Here is a 27,309-nt window from a genome sequence, read left to right on the forward strand (position 1 = left end):
TGAATAGTGCACTAGTGTATACTGTATACTTCATTCTGCACCAGTATATACTGTATACTACATACAGCAACAATACATACTGTATACTGAATAGTGCACTAGTGTATATTGTATACTTCATTCTGCACCAGTATATACTGTATACTACATACAGCAACAATACATACTGTATACTGAATAGTGCACTAGTGTATATTGTATACTTCATTCTGCACCAGTATATACTGTATACTACATACAGCAACAATACATACTGTATACTGAATAGTGCACTAGTGTATACGGTATACTTCATTCTGCACCAGTATATACTGTATACTACATACAGCAACACTACATACTGTACACTGAATAGTGCACCAGTATATACTGTACACAACATACAGCAACAATACATACTGCATACTGAATAGTGCACTAGTGTATACTGTATACTTCATTCTGCATCAGTATATACTGTATACTACATACAGCAACAATACATACTGTATACTTCATTCTGCACCAGTATATACTGTACACTAGATACAGCAACAATACATACTGTATACTGAATAGTGCACCAGTGTATACTGTACATTACATACAGCAACAATACATACTGTATACTGTATACTTCATTCTGCACCAGTATATACTGTACACTACATACAGCAACAATACATACTGTATACTGAATAGTGCTTTAGTGTATACGGTATACTTCATTCTGCACCAGTATATACTGTATACTACATACAGCAACAATACATACTGTATACTGAATAGTGCACCAGTATATACTGTACACAACATACAGCAACAAGACATACTGTAAACTGAATAGTGCACTAGTGTATACTGTATACTTCATTCTGCACCAGTGTATACTGTATTCTACATACAGCAACAATACATACTGTATACTAAATAGTGCACTAGTGTATACTGTATACTACATACAGCAACAATACATACTGTATACTGAATAGTGCACTAGTGTATACTGCATACTACATTCTGCACCAGTATATACCGTACACTACATACAGCAACAATATATACTGTATACTGAATAATGCACTACTGTATAATGCACTACTGTAAACTCCATTCTGCACCAGTATATACTGTATACTACATACAGCAACAATACATACTGTATACTGAATAGTGCACTAGTGTATACTGTACACTTCATTCTGCACCAGTATATACTGTACACTACATACAGCAACAATACATACTGTATACTGAATATTGCACTAGTGTATACTGTATACTTCATTCTGCACCAGTATATACCTTATACTACATACAGCAACAATACATACTGTATACTGAATAGTGCACTAGTGTATACGGTATACTTCATTCTGCACCAGTACAGTATATACTGTATACTACATACAGCAACAATACATACTGTATACTGAATAGTGCACTAGTGTATACTGTATACTTCATTCTGCACCAGTATATACCGTACACTACATACAGCAACAATACATACTGTATACTGAATAGTGCACTAGTGTATACTGTATACTTCATTCTGCACCAGTATATACTGTACACTACATACAGCAACAATACATACAGTATACTGAATAGTGCACTAGTGTATATTGTATACCTAATTCTGCACCAGTATATACTGTACACTACATACAGCAACAATACATACTGTATACTGAATAGTGCACTAGTGTATACTGTATACTTAGACAAATTGTATAAATGTAATAAATATTGCATTTCTGTTTTTCTTTAGTAACACATAAAGGCTGTTTAAGATTATCATTCACACAGAAAATCTTCTCTGGTGTAAATTCAGGTTGTATTCGCGTCTTTGAGGAGCAGTTGAACGCGGCATTGAACACGCTCCGGTTAAAGTGCAGGTGAGATCATTTAGTGTGGAGAGGAAGTAACGAGGTTTTAGAGACACGTGGTGAGTATAAGAATATAAAACTGTAATATGTCAATGTTATAAATCTGAATTTCATGGAGGAATGTTTAGGATAACTTTTTGATGTCTGATACTTTTTTCTGTATAGGAACTGTCTGAAAATGCGTCACATTTAACATGATTATTTAGGCCTCCACACCAACACGAATATTTTTTTTACACTTTTTTCTCTATTTTGTGTTTTTCTCTCATCTACACGAATTCGCAAACCCACGATTAATGAAAACAGGATAAAGAGATTTCTGAAAACTGCTTCATTGTTTTCATCTGGATACTAAAATGTAGCTTTACACAGATGTTGTGACGTCAGCGCGCTCGTATATACATACATGCAGGCGGTGGACAAAATAACAGAAACACAATCAATAATAAACATAAAACATCAAATAATAAACATGTATGAGAGGATTACATGAAGAGTTCAAACTTTACTGAAGAAAGGTTGGAATTCATTACTGATAATGTGTCCACGCTGTGTGTGATTATAAAGATGTTTTATGGAGGATGTTTTACTGATTTAAGGTAAGTATAATCTCATGGTGTGTTAGTGAAAACATTCTGAATGTGAAAACTAATCAGAATCAGAAGTGAAGTGTAGAGTTAAATGACTGAAATTACGTAGATTTAAAACTTCTAATAATTATTTATTAGTGAAGAGGTTAAAGGACCATCGAAACCACTTCAGAGACTCTTCTACTGATCTGAGGTTGTAATTCTGGGGATTGGAGGACAATCCAAGCTGTGTAGGACTGCCAGGATTTTAAATAAAAGATTTGACTTAAATTAACTAAATTATCTGCTAGCTGAGATACAGTAGCTGTCTGAGTCCTTTGTCGTGTCCTTGGAACTGTTTGTAAAATGTAATTACCCCTGAATTAGCCAACATGACGTCTGTGTTAATAATTAAAACTTGCATGTGATAAAGTTGTTGGGTTTGGTTACTGTGTAATAAGAGGAGTGGAGTGAACATGCTAATACCAAAATAGCTTTTCTTAAACAAGCTAAAACCAAAATCCTAAAGCTTTTGTTTCTATTTCTAAATATATTAAATCCTCTAAATGTAATACATTTTGCCTTTTAAATCTTTCATAAAGTTTCCAGGTTGAATTAGGATGAAAGAATCACAATTCAGATTTAAACATTCAGCCATTTATATGTTCCTTTATGTTTGGTTTTACCTGTACCCCAGTGTGATGGAGGGTGCAAGACCAGATTCACCTGAACCCAGCTGTGACTCCATGAAGAGCAACCGGTCAATAGAACCTCCACTTAACTTTGAAGATGGAGGATGTTCTACTGATCTGAGGTCAGTATAAACTCATGCTCTAGTGCAGTTTTTCAACGCTTACCAATTCAATAAAAAGTACTAATGAGAAGAAACAAAAAATGTTTCAATAACTGGATGTTAGAATGTGCTGGTGTACAGAAGGGTTTTGTATAGTTCTTGATGCAGCTTTATCATTATTAAGTCATTATTGTATAATTGCTTTTTCATCAGACAACAAAAGAAGAAATTAAATGTTACTTACAGAGATCAGTTAAAATCCATATTTAAGGTTTGTATGTACAGTATGTGTGTGTAATAATGATGCTAATCTACTTTGCTGATTGGCTAAATGAATACTGTGAGGGATTTTATGTTGATTTTGGATTCTGGACCCCCCTTAGATGTTGTTCTGGTTGTTTTAGACCTGAATGATCTCTTGTTGTTTGCCATATGGGATTATTGGGGCTTAGTAGGGGTTATTAAACCCACAAACTTCCACATTTTAATGAGACTGGTTCAGACAGAGGTGAAATTCCAGTTTAAAACCTAAGCACATTTTAATGCACAATTACTGTTTATTCATTTAATAAACTTAACATGCAGAGAAAAATAATAAGATATTATACTAAATGTGTCACAACAACTAGTTTCAGTATAATGTTAGAACTACATCATTCATTATATGGTCACATCACTCAACTTTCTTTATTACCTCATGGTGCTTATTGTGATGATCTGTTCCTCTAAATTCCTCAACAGGAACTGTAGCTCAAAGTCATCAACATTTTAAAGAATGAGCTAAACAAGTTAAAAAAGCTCCTGAATGAAGATTACCCAGCATGCTCTGAGCATGAGGTAAAGGATGTGGAAGATCTGAATAGTTTCAGAGAGGGGGCGCTAAAGATCACACTGAATGTTCTGGAGAGCATGAACCAGACAGACCTCGCTAACACCCTACAGAGTAGTAAGAGATCTAAATACTTAAATTAAATACTAAAATTCTTTACCTAAATGTCTTTAAATATTAGAACATAAACATTAGATAAAAGGTACTGTAACTTTTACTAAAATGATCTACGCTTTTGATTTGTCATTAGATTCTATAATATAACGATTTACGAGCACTAGGTACTTGACATTAGATGAGAATTATAACTATGATATTGGTCAGTACATCTCTACAAATCAGTCACTCATGAAGATAATTAGGGCTGGACGATATGGCTAAAATTTATATCATGATATAACTCCTAATTTCGGTCGATACGATATAATTCCGATATCGATATGAATAATACAAATGTCAGAAAAACGAACCTCTGAAAAATTTATTTGCAAAGTGTATGAAATCTCACCCTTTACAACTAGATAATATTTTAGAAATAATAATAATAATAATACAAATAAATTAGCTTTTACCTTTTACTTGTATTCAGCATTTGTATACAGACAAAAACACGACATCATTCTCATATAAACATAAGCTTTGACAATACATAATATAATATATTAACATATGTCTTAACCAGAGGTGGAAAGAGTACTAAAATATTGTACTCAAGTAAAAGTACTATTACTTTAATGAATTTTTACTTAAGTACGAGTAAACTTACTAGTCTAAAAGTCTACTCAAGTAAAAGGTAACTCATTTAAAATGTACTCAGAGAAAACGTTACTTAGTTACTTTATTAACAGCGGGGGGGGGGGGGGTCTCTTCTGTGTAATGCAACCAGGACAAGTGGATATAAATCTCACAATAGTTGTTTTTAATTAAAATATAATAGAAGAAACATGTTGATACAACATTTAAAACATTTACGGGTGTGTAATGTGTCATTTTAGTCCCATAAAACTTTTTTAAACTGTATAACCACTAGTGATGTGTCGTAGAATTATTTGAATCTATTGAACGGCCCTTTAAACTGAAATAAAGGAATCGATTCGCGCTTCTGGGAGTCGTTATGTATATATACGGCTCTTTAAAAGGAACCGAGACAAAAGATCCGACTCCCCATATCAGAATTCACTGCAGCAGTTTCCCAGACGCGATTTTCTTTAGCGTTTATTATTTTACTCAGTAACGGATCTTATTTAAAATGTAGTGAATTACAATTCCTAATACAAAACATACCTAAGTAAAAGTAAAATTACAGGCTGTAAAATCTACTTTAAAAAGTATAAGTACACAAAAAAAAAAAGTACACTCAATTACAGTAACGTGAGTAAATGTAATTTGTTACTTTCCACCTCTGGTCTTAACTAACTTTAATCCACAACATGGACTGATTATTATTTGTATGTAAACATTTTCGAATAAACGTGCTCAACCAGGATAAAGAATATAAATAGTGCTTAAGAGTTGCTGCAGCAGATGTTGTGCTTAAAGAATACAGAAAAAAAGAGTATAGTTTTTTCTCTCTTATCAACTATTTCTACTGCTTCTTTTTTAACTGTGGATGCTCGTTCACTCACAGCTGTTGAACTCATTTTTCCACTAATATCCACCGTGTTGTAGCGTGGTGTAATCAGAGCGGTAACGCTGAGCACTGGCTTCGTGCCTGTGGCGTACGTCATCACGCACTGACGTAATATATATCGATCAAATTTGTTTAAAAATCATATCACCGTTATTGAAACATTTTCTATCGCGATATATATCGATATCGAATTATTGTCCAGCACTAAAGATAATAATAGTTTACAGTTATAAAGGAAAATAATTTAGAAATAAACTAATTGAAATATTACATTATATACTGTGTTTATTGGTTATGCACTAAAATATTAATCATTGGGTTCTCTTTATTAGAACTGTTAGTCCCTGTATATCAGAAAAAACTCAAATCAAACCTGAGAGAGAAATGTAAAAGAATCAGTGAAGGAATCTCCCAGCATGGAAGCTCATCACTTCTGAATGAGATCTACACAGAGCTCTACATCACAGAGGGTTGGAGTGGACTCGTCAGTAATGAACATGAGGTCAGACAGATTGAAACGGCATCCAGGAGACCAGCAGTACAGGAGATTCCCATCAAATGCAGCGACCTCTTTAAAGACACGTCCATCAGAACTGTGCTGACTACAGTAATCGCTGGAATTGGAAAAACAGTCTCAGTGCAGAAGTTCATTCTGGACTGGGCTGAAGGAAAAGCAAATCAGGACGTCATCTTCATATTTCCACTTCCTTTTAGAGAGCTGAACTTGATGAAGAAGGAAAATCTCAGTCTGATGGAACTTCATCAGTTTCTCCCAGAAGTGAAAGGTCTGCATTAGACTTTGATGTTTATAAAGTTTAGTTCATCTTTGATGGTCTGGATGAGTGTCGACTTCCTCTAGATTTTCAAAATAATGAGCGATTCTGTAACATAACAAAGTCAGTAAAAATGGATGTGCTGCTGACAAACCTCATCAAGGGGAACCTGCTTCCCTCTGCTCACCTCTGGATCACCACTCGACCAAGAGCAGCCAATCAGATCCCTCCTGAGTGTGTAGACCAGGTAACAGAGGTACGAGGGTTCAGTGACCCTCAGAAAGAGGAGTACTTCAAGAAGAGGATCAGTGATGAGAACCTGGCTGGTAACATCATTAAACACATAAAGTCATCAAGAAGCCTCTACATCATGTGTCACATTCCAGTATTCTGCTGGATCTCAGCCTCTGTTCTAGAGAGAATTCTGGATGGAGCCGAGGGGAAAGAGTTCCCCAAAACTCTGACTCAAATGTTCACGTACTTTCTGATCTTTCAGATAAAACACAAGGAACAAAAGTATCATGGGAAATCTAAACCCGATCCACACCAGACCAGTGAGACGATACTGGCACTCGGAAAACTGACCTTCCAACAGCTGGAGAAAGGAAACCTGACAGAGTGTGGCATCAATGTCAAAAACACGTTAGTGTACTTGGGGGTGTGCACTCCAATTTTTAGAAAGGAGTTGGGGCTGCATCTGGGTCAGGTCTTCAGCTTTGTGCACCTGAGTGTTCAGGAGTTTCTGGCTGCTTTATATGTATTTCTCACCTTCATCAACAAAAACATGTCTGACTTTCTGAAGAGTGCAGTGGACAAGGCTTACAGAGTGAGAATGGACACCTGGATCTTTTCCTCCTCTTCCTCCAGGGTCTCTCACTGGAGTCCAATCAGACTCTCTTACGAGACCTACTGCCACAAACAGGAAGTAGCTCTTACAACAAAAAGGAAACAGTCGGGTACATCAAGGAGAAAATCAGTGAGAATCCCTCCCCAGAGAAATTCATCAATCTGTTCCACTGTCTGAATGAACTGAACGATGATTCTCTAGTGCAGGAAGTCCAAAAATACCTGAATAGAGAAGGTTCTGTTCATCATGATGGACTCCGTCTGTCTCCTGCTCAGTGGTCGGCTCTGGTGTTTGTGTTGCTTAACTCAGATCAGGACCTGGATGAGTTTGATTTAAGGAAATATTATCCATCACATGGAGGTCTTCTGGAGATCCTGCCAGCGGTGAAAGAATCGAGAAAAGCTAAGTGAGTAATTTAACTACATTAATAGTCAAATGTACGAAACAGAAGGTGCAAAACTACAGTGTTGCAGTCTGATCTCAAAACTTAAATAATAATGTTAAGTGTTTCTGCAACACCTACTAACTTGCACTCTGCTATTTTTACTGAGTATAAAATCTGATGTTAAATCATCAACCACAGAGCTCCAAAAATATCAGGACTAAATTATTAATGCAAGTTTAGTAATAAAGAGAGAAATACATTAATAATCAACAATCTTTTTAAATAGAGACATTCATGTTAGCATGAACAGGACGCTCAGGTAGTGCAGAGGTAAAGTACATTAAACCACACTTGCTGAGATCTGAGGATGTTAGCTTGGAGTGAATTGATCTGACTGATGTGTAATCATGTTTTCAGGAGAATTAATTTTACTCTGATGAAAACACTGTAATAATAATTAGATAGTTTTGCTGTACGACAGTATCATGAATCAGACGTGAATAAACAGCTCAGTTTACATAAACACGATGTGTAAATTACATGTTTAGACTCGTGCACTAGTCTTATACAGAATGTAGAATTTCAGCAGAAAGCGGAAGTATTTGTCCCCCTAACCCTAACCCCCAAATTAGGGGCCAATGCCACATTGGTAACGGACACCGGATTCTGAAACTAGACGAAAAACTGAGCAAAAAACATAATTGCATGGGGCGTGGCAAACGCTCGTAGGCGGAGATATGGGCGTTTGAAGTCGGCAAAAAACGCATGTAAAATCCCATAGGGAATTTTCTCCGATTTTTCGCTCGGCCTTTGGGGGAGCCAAGAAACCCAAACTCCCTACGCCGTGCCCTGCCGGACCCAAGTCCCGTTTAAAATTGGAACGGAGTCCCCACCCCCTCCGGTTCTCCGGTTACTCTGGGTGCGTTTACGCACTCCTGCCACCCCGGTGGCGCTGCTCCGTGCCGGTCAGTGGGTGACCCCCAGACCAGATTGGTAATATTTCCGCTAACCACCAGACGGGTATGGCCACCAGGGGTCTCCATGCCGGCAGGTTTACGGAGGCGTCATGGGCTACGCCCCCACGGTTCCCAAAGTGTCCCCGGGCCGATTTTGGCTGACCGACTCGGAATGGCCCGAAACTCGCTCAGCCCACTAGGGGGGCCCCGTTAGGGTCATCGGTCACGACGAAAAGGCCCTAAAAATCTATCTCGGGAACCGGGCCACCGCACGCCTCGTAGACCACATCGCGGAGACCGCCGCGCCGGGCCGGACGTGACGGCGGCGTCGCCGTCCCGATCGGACTCCGTGACCCGAAGGCGAAACCTGAAACGCGACCCTAACTGGTGGCGTGAGGCACGAGGGCGGTGTCGGGTGGTCGACGGGTCGAGTTCGGGGCTGGAAAGGGAAGGATTACCGAACTGTTTGTAGATTCGCAAACTGTAATCCCAGCTTCCCGTGTCGCTCCGAGCCCCTACGTCACCGACAGGGCACGTGGATGTGTCATTTCTCACAGAAAAGTCAAGGGAGGCCAGTCAGACACCGAACCCCAAACACCACCCTCTGGGGTGTTCTGGGGTGCCAGGACGACGCCAGGTTGGCACAGAGTCCATTCTGGAGCTCTGTAGTGTTGTGATTACCAAAGTGGCAGCAGATTACAAAAGCGTCCTCTTCGAAACCCCGGGAGGCTCACGGGTTAGTGTTTAGCTATTACCAAAGTGGCATCAGATTACGAAAGCGTCCCCTAACCCTAACCCGGGAGGCTCACGGGTCAGTTCTGCCGCCGCCTAGCCCTGAGCGGCATCGTGGTACCAAAGTGTCAACGGGTCACAAAAGCGTCCTCTTCGAAACCCCGGGAGGCTCACGGGTTAGTGTTTAGCTATTACCAAAGTGGCATCATAGTACCAAAGTGGCATCACATCGTCAAAGTGTCATGTCGCGACCGATCTGTCGCCGGGATTAACGTTTCCCTGGTCTCTCTGAAGCCAAGAACCTCTCTAGCGCAGGTTCCCGGCCCGAGGGAATGTTGGGAATGACCAAAGTGTCCCGGTATTTGCCACGTGTCGTCTGACTCTAACCCTCTACTTTTGGGGCTTGGACACTCTAGGTCAGGGGTCACCGACCTTTTCCAGACCGAGAGCTACTTCAAAGCTACTGGATGATACGAAGGGCTACTTGGTGATATAAACTTCCTGGATAACATGAAGTTGCACGGTTTGCCTTTGATGATGATTATTATTATTATTATCATCACTATTCATATATATATACAGTATATATGGAGAGACTGTCTGATTTACCACAGTAGGAAACACATATATTTCAACATGTGACATTATTTATCCCTATTGATCTAAATCTGTTTCAATATTTGAAAGTCAGAGCTATTACATTTTTGATATCTTTGAAAATGTCTTTCTTGACAGTTTGTATGAATGAGCACATATGTAGCATTTCGATCAAAATCAAACAATCGTTGTACAAATTATCACACGCTATGGATCTACTGATCTTTATTACATTTCGATATAAAAGGATTTTTAAAAAATAAACGAGGTTTGTGGGACATTAATTTTGTATACAGAAATTACATTACTTTATTATGAATAAAAGACATTCTTTTTTTTATGGTTTGTAGTATTTGGTTTGTTTTTGACTGCTCGTCGGCAGTTTCATTTCAACCTTTCTTTGAAAGAACACACGTCGTCTTGAAATGACCCTAGAATGGTTTTTGTGCTATGTTCGTCCGTGTACGAAATGATAGATGAAGTAAGGTGCTGGGTGTGTCTTCAAACGTTTACATGGATCCGAATGGCAAACGTTAAACGAGTGTTGAATATGAAACTGACTTCACTGAGATATTGTAAAATGTACCCTACAATTTGGGGAAATACGAAATTAAAACAAGAGAGTTAAGCAATTAAAACATGAAAACTCCAAAGGCCTTCTGACGGAAACCTGTTTACCCGCCGAGGTTAAGGATCAAAGTCGAGACTGCGGTGACAACGACGCCGCTCCTGCCGGACGTGACGGGTCTGGAGTAATTGCACCAACTACAGACTTTATCGAAGACTAGAGCGAATGACAACTCTTATTATTTATTTATCTATTTATTACCAGTTATGACTTTTAGATCATTTAATTCTGTGTTTGTATGCTTTGTGTAAATCGTGCATTTATTTAGAGTATCCTCCAGACCACCCAAGAAGGACGGGCCCTGCTGAGTCTGGTCTTCCTCTCAAGGTTTCTTCCTGTCATTTTCAGGGAGTCCTTCCTTGCCACAGTCGCCCTCGGCTTGCTCGACAGGGGTCTTTGTATGTGTCGGTCCTGGATTTTGTGAATCCTAACCCTGGTCTTTCTCATCACTTTCAGCCACAAGGGCCGGGACCGTGCCGTACGGTGCGTCTCGGCACGCGGAGCCTCCCGGTGCGATCCGGCGACGTTCGGACCTTCGGTTCGACCCTAGAGCCCGAAAGACCTCTCGCCTAAAATAGAACGTCAAAGGTCACGGTATTTCCTCCGTTTGACCGAAGCGTCTGACCCTACACTTGACCCGTCTCTCGGAGGTTAGGGGCGATTTCACCGAAGCGTCCCGGATTCTCAAAGTGTTTTTTCTCCGTTCAAGGGCACCCGGAACCTCCGCACCTCACCGGACTCTGCCACGGCGAAGCCCCGGCCGAGACGCTCCATTTCACCGAAGCGTCTGACCCTACACTCGACCCGTCTCTTGGAGGTTAGGGGCGATTTCACCGAAGCGTACCGGATTCTCAAAGTGGTTTTTGTGGTGTACGGAACGCAAGAAAGACACGTGTTTGAAAAAACAATTGAACCTTAATCACAATGAAACACATTGAACTAAACATAACATACAGAACTATTTACATACACATTCTTACGAACGAAAAACAGACGAATACCGAACCTAACCCGAACCACCCCATAACACGAGTGACACCGAAGAGGAGAGAAGATGACAACTATTTACACCAGAGGTTTAAAAGGTCAAGCTGGGATCTAGAGGAACCTCCTCTACATCCAACCCCGCCTCTGAGGAGGAGCTTTCGGACAGCACCATCGGCCTCATATGCAACATGAGGCGCCTGCTTTTCTGAATGGCCTCCAAGTCCTGTGGCCTGACCTTCACGGTGGTCTGGGAGTAGGTGTGGTCCGGGGACGGCAGTACTCCCATCGCTCGGTGTTCCTGCAGGGAAACAAAAGAGAGACAGAGAGTCACGCCGTGCCGAAGCGAGAGTCGGAGGTGGCGCGAGACACGATCCACGCGTTCGTCTCACCTGTCGCGGGCTGCTGAGGGAGGACACACCCGAGGCTTCTTCCTCGGAACTCGAGGGATCGCGGGAATCGACCGTTCTCTTGGAAGCGGACGAATCCACCGATTCCAAGATCCTGACCCGCTTCCGCTTCGGGCCACGCGACACTCGCGCAAGGGGAGCCCATCTCGGTGGCCGCAGCCACCCCGAGTTGCTCTCCCGAAGCCTCGGATTCGCTGCTCTCCGAAAAGCACAGCTGCGATAAGATTCTTCGGCCGGCGGGCGGGCGGGCGGGCGCAGAGGCGGGTGTTGGGCGGGACTCCGCTGCAGTGGGGTCTCTCGTCCTGGGACTCGTCACCCTCCTGCAACCTCCGGACTTCCGCGGCCTCCCGCACCGTGTTCAGAGGAAGATAGAACTTCGAGGCCACCGCCTCAGAGTGGCACATGGCCCTGTGCACGGTCAGCCTCTTGCTGGGGCTCAGGTTCTTAGTCTGAGGACGGACAGACAGACAGACAGATAGATGGGGATTAAAACACCGAGACGTGGTCCGAAAGACGTACGCTCTGCGAAGACAGGACGAACGCGTACTCACGTGGTGCACCATGGAAGTCCGGAGGTTGCGGAAGGTGTACTTTCCGCCGAAGCCCATCCGCCTCCACTCAGACTGGAAATATACCAGCAACTTCTCGCACCGGCCGTCGTTGGCGGTGAAGAACAGGTAAGAATATGCCCGTGAATATGTGGCGAACCGCCACGAGCTGCTCAAGCCAGTCCAGCTCCTCCTTGGTCAGGCTCAGCTGAGCATGACCGTATGTCGATGCGGACTTGTGTTCTTTCACCTGTGGAAAGACAACAGATCGTTACAGAGAGAGAGAGAGAGAGAGAGACCGAGCGAGCGTGACACACGACGGAAACTGGACGGTCGTGACAGCGAGACACACTCACGTCGATGGTGACGCGGTCTCCATCCACCTCGGCGTCCAACACCTCGTCCACGGTGAGGTTTTTCATAACGCCCGCCCTGTGGCCGGACATGGAGATGAAATAACCGGCGAGAAGGCCGAAAACCTGGTGGAGGTTCTCCACCGAACCGGACGACCGTAGGCTTTCTGCGGGAAGACGGAACGAGAGACATGAGGAGAGAGACACAGAGAGAGAGAGAGAGAGAGAGAGGGGGAGGGAGGGGCTCAGACGTGTCGGTTCCCTTATCTGTCGGAAGGAGACGGACGGGGCGACACTCACCGATCTTCGCTGGGATGATCTTTTTGACCTCCCTCCTGAAGGCCCGTTGGTCCTCCTTAGAGACGATGTTCTCTGTGGGGAGAAGAGAGAGAGACAGAGGGACCGTCACGGGTGAGGCCGCGGCGAAGCGGGACGTGAGCTGTAGGGTGTGGATACTCACTGGAGGCCTCCTTGCACACCATCTGCCGGTGGCACGTCACGTCACGTTGCGTTGGATGTCACGTAGGCGTCGTCCGATCTCGGCGCGGAGCCAGATGAAGTCCACCCCGTTTAATCTAGTAGTCTTACGTGGTACGTATGCCAGAAAGTCCACGAACTTTTTCAGACTCATTAGATTACTGCGGACGGTGGTGGACTTCATCTTGTCCTGGAACAATATTCTGATCCAGCTGAAAGACAGACAGACAGACAGACAGACAGACAGACAGACAGACAGACAGACAGACAGACAGACAGACAGACAGGTGAGCACGGTCGTGGGTCGGCGAGGATCGCGTACGGCGACCCGCCGGAGCAACCACGTGACCGATACTCACTTTCTGATGGCAGCGTGGTTTCTCAAGAAGAGAAAGATTCCCCTGAAAAGTCTGCACGCGCCCGTGTTGACCAGGAACCTCCTGACGTGTGTCACACAGCCCTTCGCGTTCTCGGTTTTCTTTTTTGTCGGGTTGGTGCCGACGACAGAGTCGAGAAACTCCTCAAGCAATCTCTCTGTGAAGGGACATAGAGAATGAGAACGACGCCCGGCGCCTCGCGGAAGAGCGCGGCGGAGATGGGGCCGAGGACGCACTCACCGTACACGGGGGAGTCCACCTTGGAGAAGTTATCCTTGCGGGAAAACTTCTTACGGACACTGATCTTGGGGCTGCGTGACACAATGCGCTCCAGGCGTGCCAAGTCCAGGAGGTTGTCCTGGCAGTCTGACCGTGGACATGTGCCCTGAGGCACCACATTCAACCTCGCCTCCAGCTCCCTCACCCGGACCATGGCGGGGCAGGAGGGGTTGTCGCACACGACCGATGGCGCTGCGGGGCCGGCCGCGCAGGAGGGGCCCGGCGCGGAAGACGGGGCGGGCGGAGGGCTGATCCTCCCGGTGTGCCCGATGTCAAGTGTCGTCATCATTGGCACCGTCGGGCGAGTGGCCCTCAGTTGTGCCAGCTTAGCCAAGATGAAGTTTTTCTTTGTCTTGAGGATATAGTGGTCCCTCTCGCTGGCCTGAAAGAAAGAAACAGACAGAACACGAGCACGTGTCGTGCTCTCGTGACACCGACTCGGAAAGACGAGGTACGGAGACGAGCGAGATCACCCACCTTGAGTGCGCCGTGGAGTGGTGCCGGTCCAACCGCTTGACCATCTTGCTCTGGCACCCCGGAACGGAGCAAGCGAACTTACCATTGATGCTAAAGACGAAGAGAGAGAACGTGTGACTGTGACCCTAGTTCGTACCCATGCGTCCAACTAAGAGGTGTCTGAGGATTTTTTTAGGCTCGTACTCACCGCCCGCTCGACAAATTCAGGAGGAGAGACTTCTCCTCCTTGTTTGTCACCAGATGAAACTTCAGCAAATGTTGTGAAAGATTGCTGTAGTTGACCCCGCACACAGGGCAACGCTGGCATCTCGAAGACATCTGAGCGTGAAAAGGGAACACGGTGGGGAGAAAAAAAAGAAACGACACACCGAGAGACACATACATTAGACACACGTTGAACCTTGACCCTCGAGACCTGTTCCGCTGACATTGCATGCATTTCACTCATTCGCATGGTGCAAAGATGACACAGGACAATACAAATCTAATTGCACGGTCTGAACACACTGCAGGAAACACTACAGGGAAGAAATAAAAAAATAAAAAAAATACATTAATTAATAAATAAATAAATAAATATTAATAAACAAACACAGGAAAAATATCCAGAGAGGCACATCACCTTGGAGATATGAGTGTTTCGCAGTGGAAAAACAAAGGATTTGTAGTGAGTGGGTCTCTGCTGAACACACCAGTGCACACACTCAGACACTCTGTGCTGAAAAGTGGCAGATTGCGCGAAACACGTACTAGGGCCTTCCGCATAATCTCGCGCTCGATTATTACATCAATGATTAAGCCACTTTTCATATCCGCGAAACTTTAGTAATATTTCCACTAACCTTAGTGATTTGTTTTTCTGTTAGCAGCACCACTGACAGCGAGCGCAGTAAGAGAGAGTCTCGGTGAGAAAATGCCAAGGCGCTCGCTGTCAGTGGTGCTGCTAACAGAAAAACTAATCACTAAGGTTAGTGGAAATATTACGGTGCGCTAACACAAAACATGTGCTGCGTCTATTTCGTTTGTATGATTGACATAAGGACATGTGTACTACATTGTATTTCATTATTCGTTCCCATACATTTTTCTTAGACTGTAAAAAATATATATTTGGACAAGAAAAGACGTAATACACACCGTCACTGCCGATTATCCTCTTAGTTGAATTCAAACATGCGCTGCGTCTATTTCGTTTGTATGATTGACATAAGGACATGTGTACTACATTTTATGTCATTATTTGTTCCCATACAATTTTCTTAGATTGTAAAAAATATATATTTGGACAAGAAAAGACGTCATACACACCGTCACTGCCGATTCATCCTCTTAGTTGAATTCAAACATGCGCTGCGTCTATTTCGTTTGTATGATTGACATAAGGACATGTGTACTACATTTTATGTCATTATTCGTTCCCATAAATTTTTCTTAGATTGTAAAAAATATATATTTGGACAAGAAAAGACGTCATACACACCGTCACTGCCGATTCATCCTCTTAGTTGAATTCAAACATGCGCTGCGTCTATTTCGTTTGTATGATTGACATAAGGACATGTGTACTACATTTTATGTCATTATTCGTTCCCATACAATTTTCTTTACATTATTTGGACAAGAAAAGACGTCATACACACCGTTACTGCCAGGCACGTGCACAGACATTTTTGGGTGCAGGTGCTCAAGCCAAAAAAAGGGCACATATCGCCAAAATGTTTATAAAAAAAAAAAAAAACAGTAGGATATTTAACTTATATATCTATATTGTTAACACATACAATACACATATAATCAAATAACTTGCTTTTGTAACAATGTGTTTGTCTTACTGAATCTACATATAGGGTATACATCAAAAAAACTGTGTTCTGACTGAGTTTGAACCTCTTTTACTGATATGACACATGTGTGAACAGTTTTTACCTGTAGTGTGTTAACGATGACAATAGTGTGTTTGTTGTGTTTAACTTTTGTGGCATGTGTGTGCCATTTTGCATCAAAGTGCACTACCATGAGAAATGTGTGTTAGTCAGTGAGAATGTGTTTAGAGTTTTGCAAAAAGGTTAAATCAGGTGTGAAACAGTGTCAAACTAGAAGAAAATAGTTTAAGGTTTTGTGAAAAGAGTGAGTCATTCGATAGACAAGCTTTGGCAGTTGACAGTTGTGTTCCAAGAATGGGTTTTAGTGTTTTAGTGTATATTAAAAATAGTTTGACATTATTATAATAGATTATCTTAGGGTGTAATAGATTTATTTGTCTTAAATATAAACATATGGATTTACAGATTTTAACTATAAATTAAAATAAAATTACAATAAAAGCAGTATAAACAAAACAAGGTTTGTAGGTTGTGAGTACAATAATATGTGTTTATAAGAAATAGTTTGACATGGTTATATTGGGAAAATATAAATGAATGACAAGTATGACAATGAGTACGAGGACTGACATATCAAAAAGTTTGGCTGAAGCTCCAAGTTTGGCTGAAGCCCCAACCCCCCCGAGCCGGGGGGGTCCCCCTCCCGGGGTCCCCCCCCCTACCCCCCATCCGAACACGGAGGCGGGCCCGCCCGCGTACGCCTAGGAGGCCGTATCTCGGGGGCCTCTCGACCCACGCTCACGGGGCTCCGACGTGTCGCTCGGGACGCGCCCCCGACGCTCGGGGCGCCCGTATCGGTCCGGGACTCGGCATGGGTCGCCCCCTGGGCCTACCGTGCCGCGTGTCCGAAGCCCCGCCCCCCAGGTGGGCGGGAACAGGAAGTAGCCTAAGGAAGGTCCTAGGGACGCGGGACCCGGACGGGAGCGCTCGACTCGGCGTACGGAGTCGCCCTGACTGCTTTTTATCCTGGGCATAAACGGGCTGGTTAGTGATTTATATCACCAAAGTGTCACCGATGACGACTCCTTTCTCAGGTCCTCGCTCACGGACCAAAGGGCCCACGGTCACGGGGCTCCGACATGTCGCTCCCGCGGCGGCCCGGTCCGTCGTACTCGGATCCGGTGGGCCTGCGACCTCGCTTTCTACGATCTCATCTCTTTCCACCGGAAACCTCAGCACACAGTCTGCCAGAGTATAAGTCTTACAGCTTGTAAATTGGAACGGAGTCCCCACCCCCTCCCGTTCGCCTGTTACGTCACGTGCAGTACCGGACTCCGGACACACCGGTGGCGATCATCCAGTCCGGTGCCGGTGGACCCCCAGGACCACTTGGTACTATTTCCGATAACCCCAGGAACGCTAAGTCCACCAGGGTTTCCCGTGTCCCCCGTGCCCGAAACTTTACCGAGTTGTCACGGGCCCCGCCCCAGACGTTCCCAAAGTGTCCCCGGGGCACACGACTCGGAATTGGCCGAAACTCGCTCAGCCACCCCCGGGGGCCGCGTTAGGGTCATCGGTCACGACGAAAAGGCCGAAAAAAGCTAACTCGGGACCCGGGCCACCAGGTGCCTCGAAAACCACATGACGGGCCGGACGCGATGGCGGGGTCGCCGTCCCGATCGGAGTCCGTGGCACGGACGTGAAAGCCGAAATGCGACCCTAACTCGTGGCGTGCGGCGCGAGGGCGGCGTAGGGAGGCCGACGGGTCGGGTTCGGGGCCGGAGAGGGAAGGGAGACGCAGGGGCCGCGCAGAGTCGAGTCTGGAGCCCGGGAGGGATGTGATTACCAAAGTGGCGTCGTAGCACCGAAGCGGAATCGGCTAACCCCGAAGGCTCACGGCGGACCCACGAACCCCAGAGCACCCTCTGGGGTGGACCAGGACACCGTTGAGAATGGTGTAAGGTCTAGACGAGTTTTCAGGGGTTAGTGTTTATCTATTACCAAAGTGGCATCAGCTGACCCCAAGTGCATGTCATCTAGGGTCGGACCAGGGCCGTCTCTCGCGGAAAGAGTCGAGGGAGGTCTGGCGAACCCCCGAACCCTAGACCACCCTCCGGGGGTGGCCTGGGACAGCCTATGGGTGGCGGTGTCAGTTCGGAGGGGAAGTGGACTTTGGAAAGCTAGGTTAGGGGATATGATGACCGAGTTGTCATCGGGATTACCAAGCCATCCTCCCGCACCATATGGTCGCAGGTTCCTGGCTTGAGAGAATTTTGGGATTGGCCGAGGTGTCCCGAGATACCCCACGTCGGCCTAGGACCCTAAGGGGTCAGGTTAGGGCTGGGACACCTAGGTTGGGGGGTTAGGCTAGGGGGGGTAGAGATCAGGTAAGGGCTCATGGTTGGGTCAGGACTAAAGGTGAAGGCAAGTGGCATTACATGCGACTCGCTTACCTATGACTCACCAGAACCGTGGTGGAGATGGGTCTCGTCCGAGACTCTGGGCCCGGGGTCCTGACCTGACACAGAAAGACAGGGTGACACAACACAGGCCACGTCGTTCGGGCACGGGCGGAACGGTGGTGCAAAGAAAATAAGTAAGAAAGAAAAAGAGAGACACGTCTTTCACAAACAATCGAACTTTAATAACATGAACACGTGACTCTCTGCATAAAACGATGAACTATTCACAACAAAATTAGGACAGACACGGACAAACAACGTGAACGACACCAGAATAACTGTTAAAAGCTGACCCTACATGACATCGAACGGGTCCCTGGCTAACCCTAACAAAAACATAACAACTCCAAACATTCCACCCCTAAAAGGTGGCGCTGGGCTCGAACGACACCTCCTCCACTTCCATGTCCGAACTTGACTCAGACGAGGTGTCTATCTTAATTGCCAGCGGGCTCAGGGCAACCCTGGCACGCCCGCGTCGGACGATGGCCTCCATCGCCTCGGGCCTCACCTTCACGGGCGTGCCAGAGTACGTGTGGTCCGGTGATGCTAAAGTACCAAGGACTCTGTATTCCTGTTGGGAAACAAAAAGACACAGACAGTTAGGCGATGCCGACGTGGGACTCGGACGTCACGCGACACGATCCGCGCGATCGTCTCACCTGTAGAGGAGTGCCCCGGGAGGGCGCAGTCGTCCCAGAGGGTTCGTCGGAACTTGAGTCTTGGGGCTCTATTATCCTGACCCGCTTTCGTGTAACCCTCTGCGACTCTTCCGGAGGGGACGCTTCCTCCGTTCGTGCACCGGGGTCCTCTCCGGAAGAGTCGGTGTCACTGGTCTCTGACAGTCCCAAGTCCTTACGTAGGCTGCGGCGGGTGGCGGGGCGGCGGCGGATGGCGGGGCTATTCGTGCCGGGGGGGTCTTTGCTGCAGTGGGGGTGTACCTGAGGCGACTCCTCACCCTCCTGCAACCTACGCACTTGTGCGGCCTCCTGCACCGTATTCAGCGGGAGATAGAACTTCGAGGCCACCGCCTCAGAATGGCACATGGCCCTGTGAACCGCAAGTCTCTTTGTGGGGCTCAGGTTCTTCGTCTGAGGACAGACAGACAGACAGACAGATTAATAGAAATGAAACTCTATGACGTGTTCACACACGTACGCTTTGCGACACCTAGATGACCGTGTACTCACGTGGTGCACCATAGAAGTGCGTAGGTTGCGGAAGGTGTAAACGCCGCCGAACCCCATCTGCGTCCACTTTGTCTGGAAAAAATCCAGGAGCTTTTCGCACCTCCCGCCCGAGGCGGTGAAGAACAGATATGGGGAGTGGGACCCCGGGAACATGTGTCGCACCGCAATGAGCTCCTCCAGCCACCCCAGCTCCTCTTTGGTCAGGCTGAGCTGTGCGTGTCCATAAGTCGAGGCGGACTTGTGGTCTTGGACCTGTGGAATCAATCACAAAGTAAGAAGAAGATTGGGCGAGACTGACCGTGACACTCCACGGAAATGGCCGGTCGGCACCACGAGTAACCTGACGTGACACTCACGTTGATCGTCACCTGTTCGCCATCCACTTCGGCTTCCAAGACCTCGTCGACTTTCATGTTCTTCATCACGCCGGCCCGATGACCGGACATGGAAATGAAGTACCCCACCAAAAGTCCGAACGCCTGATGCAGGTTCTCGACGGAACCGTCCTTCAGGGATCCTGCGGGTAAAACAAAAAGGAGACAGAGAGACTGGGATAGGTTTCGTTCTCGTCTCACTCTGGCGAGGTCGGACGAGACGGACGGGGCGACACTGACCGATCTTGGCGGAAATTATCTTCATAACAATACATAACAAATACACTCACTACCCTGACCACTGAGCCAGCTGGCCGACTACACACGCATGTTCGCATTCCCAGAGCGTTGAAAGCCCTTTGCAGCACCCCTTCTTCCAGCTCCGGTCTATCGCCTGCTCCTGGGTCTCACTTTGCCTCGGGTGGCATCTGTTGTCCCTAAACATGTAAAAACATGACGTTCAAATCATAACAAAACAAAAAGAAATATATCCATCCATCCATCCATCCATCCATCCATCCATCTATCTATCTATCTATATGTAAAAACAAGACGTCAAAATCCTAATAAAACAAGTGTCATCTGGGACACTTTTGTAATTTTGGACCTAACCATGGTCTTTCTCATCACTCTGAGATAGAAGGACAGGGACCGTGCCGTATGGTGCGTCTCGGCACGCCGAGCCTCCTGGAGGGATCTGGTGAGGTCTGGGCCTTCGGTTCGGCCTAGGACCCTAAAAACCACTTTGGGAATCTGGGACACTTTGGTGATATCTCCCCTTAAATTGAGTTTTAAAGGTCACGGTATTTCGGGCAAGAACCACGGGTACAGACCGTAAGAGACACCTGTACGAGGGTCTTCCGTTTCTAGGTCCCGGGCTTTGTCCTGGCATAACCTAGGGGAACATATCACCAAAGTGTCCCGGTAGCAAAGAGAAGTGATGGAGGCGGACCACTGGCTTCCGTGTAATGTTCATAGCCTGCATGGCTAGCTGGCTGACCCTGATCGGGGGACCCACGTAATCATGTTCTGGGGACGGTCCCCCTCCCAGGACGTGGTACACCTGCAAGGCCACAGAAACCAAAGAAAAAAAAAACAGAGGTGAGACGAGGTGCGCGTGCCTTCGGCCGAGAGAGTCCGTCCCTGTGACAGACAGACAGACGGACGGACAGACAGAATAGCGTTTCACCCTGGAACTGAGAATTCTGTGTCTAGGGGACGGATCGCAAAAACGTCTCGGATCACCAAAGTGGTTCTTCTCGATTCCAAGAAGAAGTCTAACACCTACGCTCACGGGATTCTGCCATCGAGGAGCCCGTGCCCAGACGCGCCGTCCGACCGAAGCGTTATCCCCTGGACCCGAAGGAAAAAAAATCTGGCGGTGTCCGGGGGGACGGATCGCCGAGATGACGCCACGTAGTCGGCGGATCGTCCTAAGACCCGACTCTGCGACACAGAGTTGTCTGGCAAAATAGAAGGACTGACATATCGAACAGTTTGGCTGGGAACCCCCTCCGAGTCGGGGGGTTCCCCCCCTACCCCCCGTCCGAAGAAGTCCGTCCGTGACGAAGAGAGGCCTGCTCGCGTACGCGTCGGGGGCCGTATCTCGGAGGCCTTTCAACGCACGGACTCGGGGCTCCGATATGTCGCTCGTGCCCGGGCCCCGTACGCCCTCTCCGATTTTGGTGTCCCTACGACCTCCGCTTCCCTCGCGGGACCCCGAGACGTGGTTTTCGGGCCTAGGCCTACTCGCGTACGCCTAGGAGGCCGTATCTTGGAGGCCTCTCGACCCACGGTCACGGGGCTCCGATAGGTCGCTCGTGCCCGGGCCCAGAACGCTGTGTCCGGATCCCGTGGGCCTACGACCTCCGCTTCCCTCGCGGGACCCCGAGACGACGTCCTCCGGGCCTAGGCCTACGGACGTCCACGTCGGGGGCCGTATCTCGGCAACCTCTCGACCGCGGGTCTCGGATATGTCGCTGAGTGGGCAGAAAATGCAGGATTTCAACAATGTTAGCATGTCCAGAAGTACGGTTAGGCGGCGAAGTAAAGACTTGTCAGACAAATGAAAACAGCAAGTGTTAGATAAAGCTTGTGCTTTCGATTTTTACTCGATTGCATGTGATGAAAGCGCAGATGCCACGGACACTGCTCAGCTGTTAATTTTTTTTACGAGGAGTTGATGATAATTTTTGCTTTACGGAGGAACTGCTTGATCTCCGGAGTCTAAATGGAACTGGAAAGGATATTTTTTAAGCTGTGTCAGATGCAATTGACCAGGGTGGACTTAAATGGGACAAACTGTGTGGAATAACAACGGATGGGGCTCCAGTAATGACAGGCAAGCACAAAGGAATGGCATCTATGGTATGCGCCAAGGTGGGGGAGAGCGGAGGTGAGGCTGTCAAAATGCACTGCATCATCCACCAAGAAGCCCTCTGTGCCAAGACATTCCAGCTTGGCGATGTGATGAACACAGTTATAAAAACTGTCAACATAATTCTACCACAGAGAATTTCAAGCATTACTCTCTGATGTCGATGCTGAATACGGGGATCTCTACCATTCTGAAGTGCGCTGGCTCAGTCGTGGCTTCGTGATGCAGCGGTTTTATTCCCTGAGATCAAATATCGACAAGTTTTTGAAAGAAAAGGGCAGGCAGACCTGGCTTTTTTAGTTGATCTTATTGATCACTGAACACCCTGAACAAGAGACTACAAGGCAAAGAGCAGCTGGTACCACAGCTGTATGTGCACCTGAAAGCATTCCGTGCGAAGCTCCGTCTCTTTGAGTCACAACTGCGCAACTTCAATGTAGCGCACTTCCCCACACTGAATGAAATCAAATGCGCATTTCCATATGCCAACCTCTCTGCTAAAATGGGAGAATATGTGTCTGTGATCACATCTCTCATTACAGAATTCAGTCTGCAATTTCAAGATTTTGCTGTCATTTAGAAGAAAATCACACTGTTTGCGGCACCGTTTTCAGTGAATGCAGAAGTGGAGGAGAGTCTGCAATTAGAACTGATCGAAATGCAGTGTGATGATTCTCTGAAGAATCAACATCAGCTTCTCTCCCTACCTGACTTCTACCAGAGCTTGGAAAAGGCCAAGTTTCCTCTGATGAGACACCACGCAAAACGAATGATGAGTCTGTTCGGCTCAACATACATCTGTGAGCAGACATTCTCTCTGTTAACGCTGAACAAAAGCAGATTGAGAACCAGAATGACCGACAGCCATCTCCGTGACGTCCTTCGCATCTCAACCACTAAACTTACTCCTGACCTGCCAGCTGTCCTTCAGACCAAAGCGCAGCATCACTGCTCCCACTGAGCGCAACATTCTTCCCATTACAGGTGAGTTAAAAATATACACACAGTTGCCGCTCAGGTGGCGCAGCGGTAAAAAGACACGCGCTGCAACCAGAGCTGGATTTCGAAGGAGCGTCGTTTCGAATCCAGCTCTGCCTTCACGGTCGAGGCTGGGCGGCTATGGACAACGATTGGCCTGTTGTCCGGGTGGGGGGCGGGACTTGAGACCGTAGGGGATGCTCTCTCAGGAACGGGGCGGTTGTGCCCTCTGCTGGCTGGTTGGTGGCGCCTGTATGGAGACGGGAGGGGGTGTGGCGGAGTGTGTGATCCTCCGTGCACAGTACTCTGCCACGCTACACTCGTCAAGTGTGGGTGATAAGACGGTCGATTGGCTGTGCACGTTTCGGAGGAGGCATGGAACGGCCTCGTCAGCCCCAATCAGGAGCAGGAATCCGCACTAATGAGAGGATGATAGATGGGACGAAATTGGACGTGCTAAATAAAAAAAAAAATTAAAAAAAATATATATATATATACACACAGTTTTCATGTGTTAATAAGCCCAATTACTTAATAAATTCAGTCAATTAAAGTTGATGATAATTTTTAACAAACGTTAGTTGATGTGTTAACAAGCCCAATAATTGATTTGTGTAATAAGCTTGAAATATTCACATCCCCTATTTCTCTTGTCTCTCCCTTCATACAGGACACTAAAGAGGGATCAGCACCCTAAGAAACAATCTGAGGCTGTCACTGAGAGAATGACCTGTCAACCTTTTTGTAAAAAAATTAAATGAAAATCTACTAATGGAGAGCTGTAATGGAGGTTTTTTTTCTTGAAACATGTTCAATTATCAAACGTAATTGACCTGCATTTGATTGATTTTGCCAATATTCATGCATTAGAAGTGAGACAGTATACCTCACGTCTAGTGAGTGGCCCAGTCTTTTTTTTTTTTGTATGCAACCCTCAGGAAAAAAAGTTTGGACACCCCTGCCCTAACCCTAACCCTAGCTCTTAACCCTACCTCTAAACCTAACCCTAGCTCTAACCCTAGGGTTAAATATTGTTGGTTTATTGGTTGTTTTTCTTTAAATCTTTTTTATTATTTTTTTTCCGCTTTTCTTTTCCTTTGCTTTTCTCTCACTCTATGCAATTGGACAATAATGTATTGATGATCTCTAAGTGATAGGAAGTAAAGGATTGCTGCTTCCAACCGGTTGGGAACAAGGATAACTCTTTTTCATGGCTGGCACATGACAATGGACTGCTCTTCTTTTCTCTTTTTACTGATCATCTCTGCTGTAAAGGCTTTTAAGAGACTGCATCTGGGATTGTTTTTAAAGATTGAGTACTCACAGAAGATTCCTTCCTTTATAAAAAGAACTAAAGTCAAGCTGCTTGATTAGAGTCTCCAGCTGGTCTCCCTACAGGTCCTCGAATGAGGCCTAGTGAAAGTGGTCATATGAGTTTGGAAAGGTAAGAAAGCTCTTTGTTTCATGTGCTTTCTTTCCTGCTTAAACATTAAAGGCAGTAATGGTTTCTCTTAAAAATAGATTCACTGTGTTGGAACATTTTGAGCTGAATGGGGTGGAGCAGGAGGAGCAGAAATTTACACATAGAGAGATTTTAGCTAGAACAAACTTAGCCAAACAAATGTCCAAATGTTATTTCAAACTGATCTAAACCCTACACCACAGCATAATAATAGAAACAGCATTACAAACGGGTAATTTACCTAAGAGTATGGTCAAGCAGGTGGACAAATTTACTCAGTTTATTAAACATGCATGTCCAAACCCGACAGTTAAACAAAAAGTGAAGGATAACACTAGTAAATGGATGATGACCAATATGTGTATTTTAAAGGAACATTATGCTGTGGTGATGGGGGATTTGTTGAAGGGGATCACTAGTTTTGAACAGGTAGAGTGGGATATTGCAGTGAGATGGATAACCAATAGATTTAAACATAAACTAAGGGAGGGAAGAGTAGAAAAAGCAAAGCAACAATTGTTAGTCTCTTGAATCTGTTGACTCACATAGAGAGGACGATTCCACAGGAACGTACTGATGATTTGCCATTATCCCCAGTATTTCCACAGGTCTTGCAGTTCTCTTCAAAAATACCAAGGGATAATCCAGTAGAACAGAATGAGGCCAACTTCTGTGGGACAAAAATGGTGTGTGCAGAAATACATCAACGAAAAATTAATAAAACCAGTATGAAGTAATGTAAGTATATTAGATATGGAGGACAGTATTTCTAGGTTTTCCCAGGAGTCATCCGATGGGACTGTCCAAAAACATCTTTTGGAACAGAGTAAAGGGGCAAAGATCAAAACAAACCTTGTGAAAGCCCACTCTGAATCCTACCTCGATCGCTCTTGGCCACAGTTGACTCCATTGAATTAAGTGGAATCTGGAAATAAAAATCCAACACGATTTCGATGCATTACATGAGAGATTTCTCAGAAATGTCGTTTTCTACCGACCAGCTAAACACCCTAGAACAAATAATTGTTTTTTTTAGAATGGCACATGAAATAGTCAAACCTATAGTTTTTATAGGAGATTCCAATTTGGCTTGTATTCCGTATTTTGACCATAGTGAGGTTCAAGTAGATAGCTTTCCGGGAGCAAACTTTCTGCACATCTCTGAAGTCCTACAGAAGTTGACCTCTAACCCTCAGACTCAAAAAGTAATTCTATAATTGGGTATTAATAACAAGGATCAACAAGTGGACAAAACAGCTAAAAACAGCTGCAGGAATTATGGAGGGTAGCAGAAGTAATATTTCCAAATGCAGTTATTTATACTCCCCTGATTCATTTTTCTGATTTGTTACCAGATTCTCAACAAGAAAAAGGTGCTAAACGCCTTCATCTGGAGACATGGCAATCCACTGCAGGACCTCAGTCCTCTCAGGTTCAGGGTCGACCCCAGGGATCCGGTCCATTGGACGAGAGAGACGGCCGTACAGATTTTTAACTTCTGGCTGGACCAGTTCAACTTTTAAACTCGGTGAAGTGCTTAGCACCTGTACGGAAAAATATCAATTATTTTATTAATCTGTCAAAAACATTCCATCTTACCGAGGCACAAGTACAGCTTTTAATTAAAGGCCTTACTTTTGTTCCAGTGCCGGACAGAGGTGACCCTGGGGAGCTTAGAGTTATCTTAAGGATACTTCTAATTTTACTGAAAAAATAAAAGATAAAATTTTTCCATCAACAGTGTTCTTATTCACTATAGATATTGACAGTTTATGCACTAATATCAATACTGAGATTGGCTTACAGGCAGTGAGACATTGTTTTGAGAAGTATCCTGACCCATCCCCTCCAAGTTAATCCATCTTGCAATTATTAGAAATTAATCTAATTAGAAATGATTTTGAGTTTAATTCTAAACTCTGTCTACAAATACAAGGTACAGCAATGGGTAAAAAAATTGCTCCAGCTTATGTGAATATCTATATGGCAGAATGGGAAGAAACACTTTTTGAAAAATGCAAATATTTACCAACACTTTATTATCGATATCTAGATGACATTTTGGCATTTGGTCTCATGACATGAGTCTATTTGAGCAATTTTTAGACTTGGCTAATTTACATCACCA

At 45.3% G+C, this 27,309-nt stretch overlaps 1 protein-coding gene and 1 long non-coding RNA gene across 2 annotated transcripts in view; both read left to right on the forward strand.

The window, feature by feature from the left end:
• LOC134328786 (uncharacterized) overlaps positions 1-27,309 on the forward strand; it is a 765,451-nt gene that overhangs the window by 600,220 nt on the left and 137,922 nt on the right. The window lies entirely within an intron of this gene.
• LOC134329133 (uncharacterized) lies at positions 23,052-26,919 on the forward strand. The gene is made up of 3 exons (XR_010014789.1): positions 23,052-23,725; positions 24,390-25,163; positions 26,537-26,919. It is a non-coding gene; the product is annotated as an uncharacterized LOC134329133 (long non-coding RNA).

The sequence above is a fragment of the Trichomycterus rosablanca genome, chromosome 15 (assembly GCF_030014385.1).
Source record: "Trichomycterus rosablanca isolate fTriRos1 chromosome 15, fTriRos1.hap1, whole genome shotgun sequence".
NCBI lineage: Eukaryota > Metazoa > Chordata > Actinopteri > Siluriformes > Trichomycteridae > Trichomycterus > Trichomycterus rosablanca.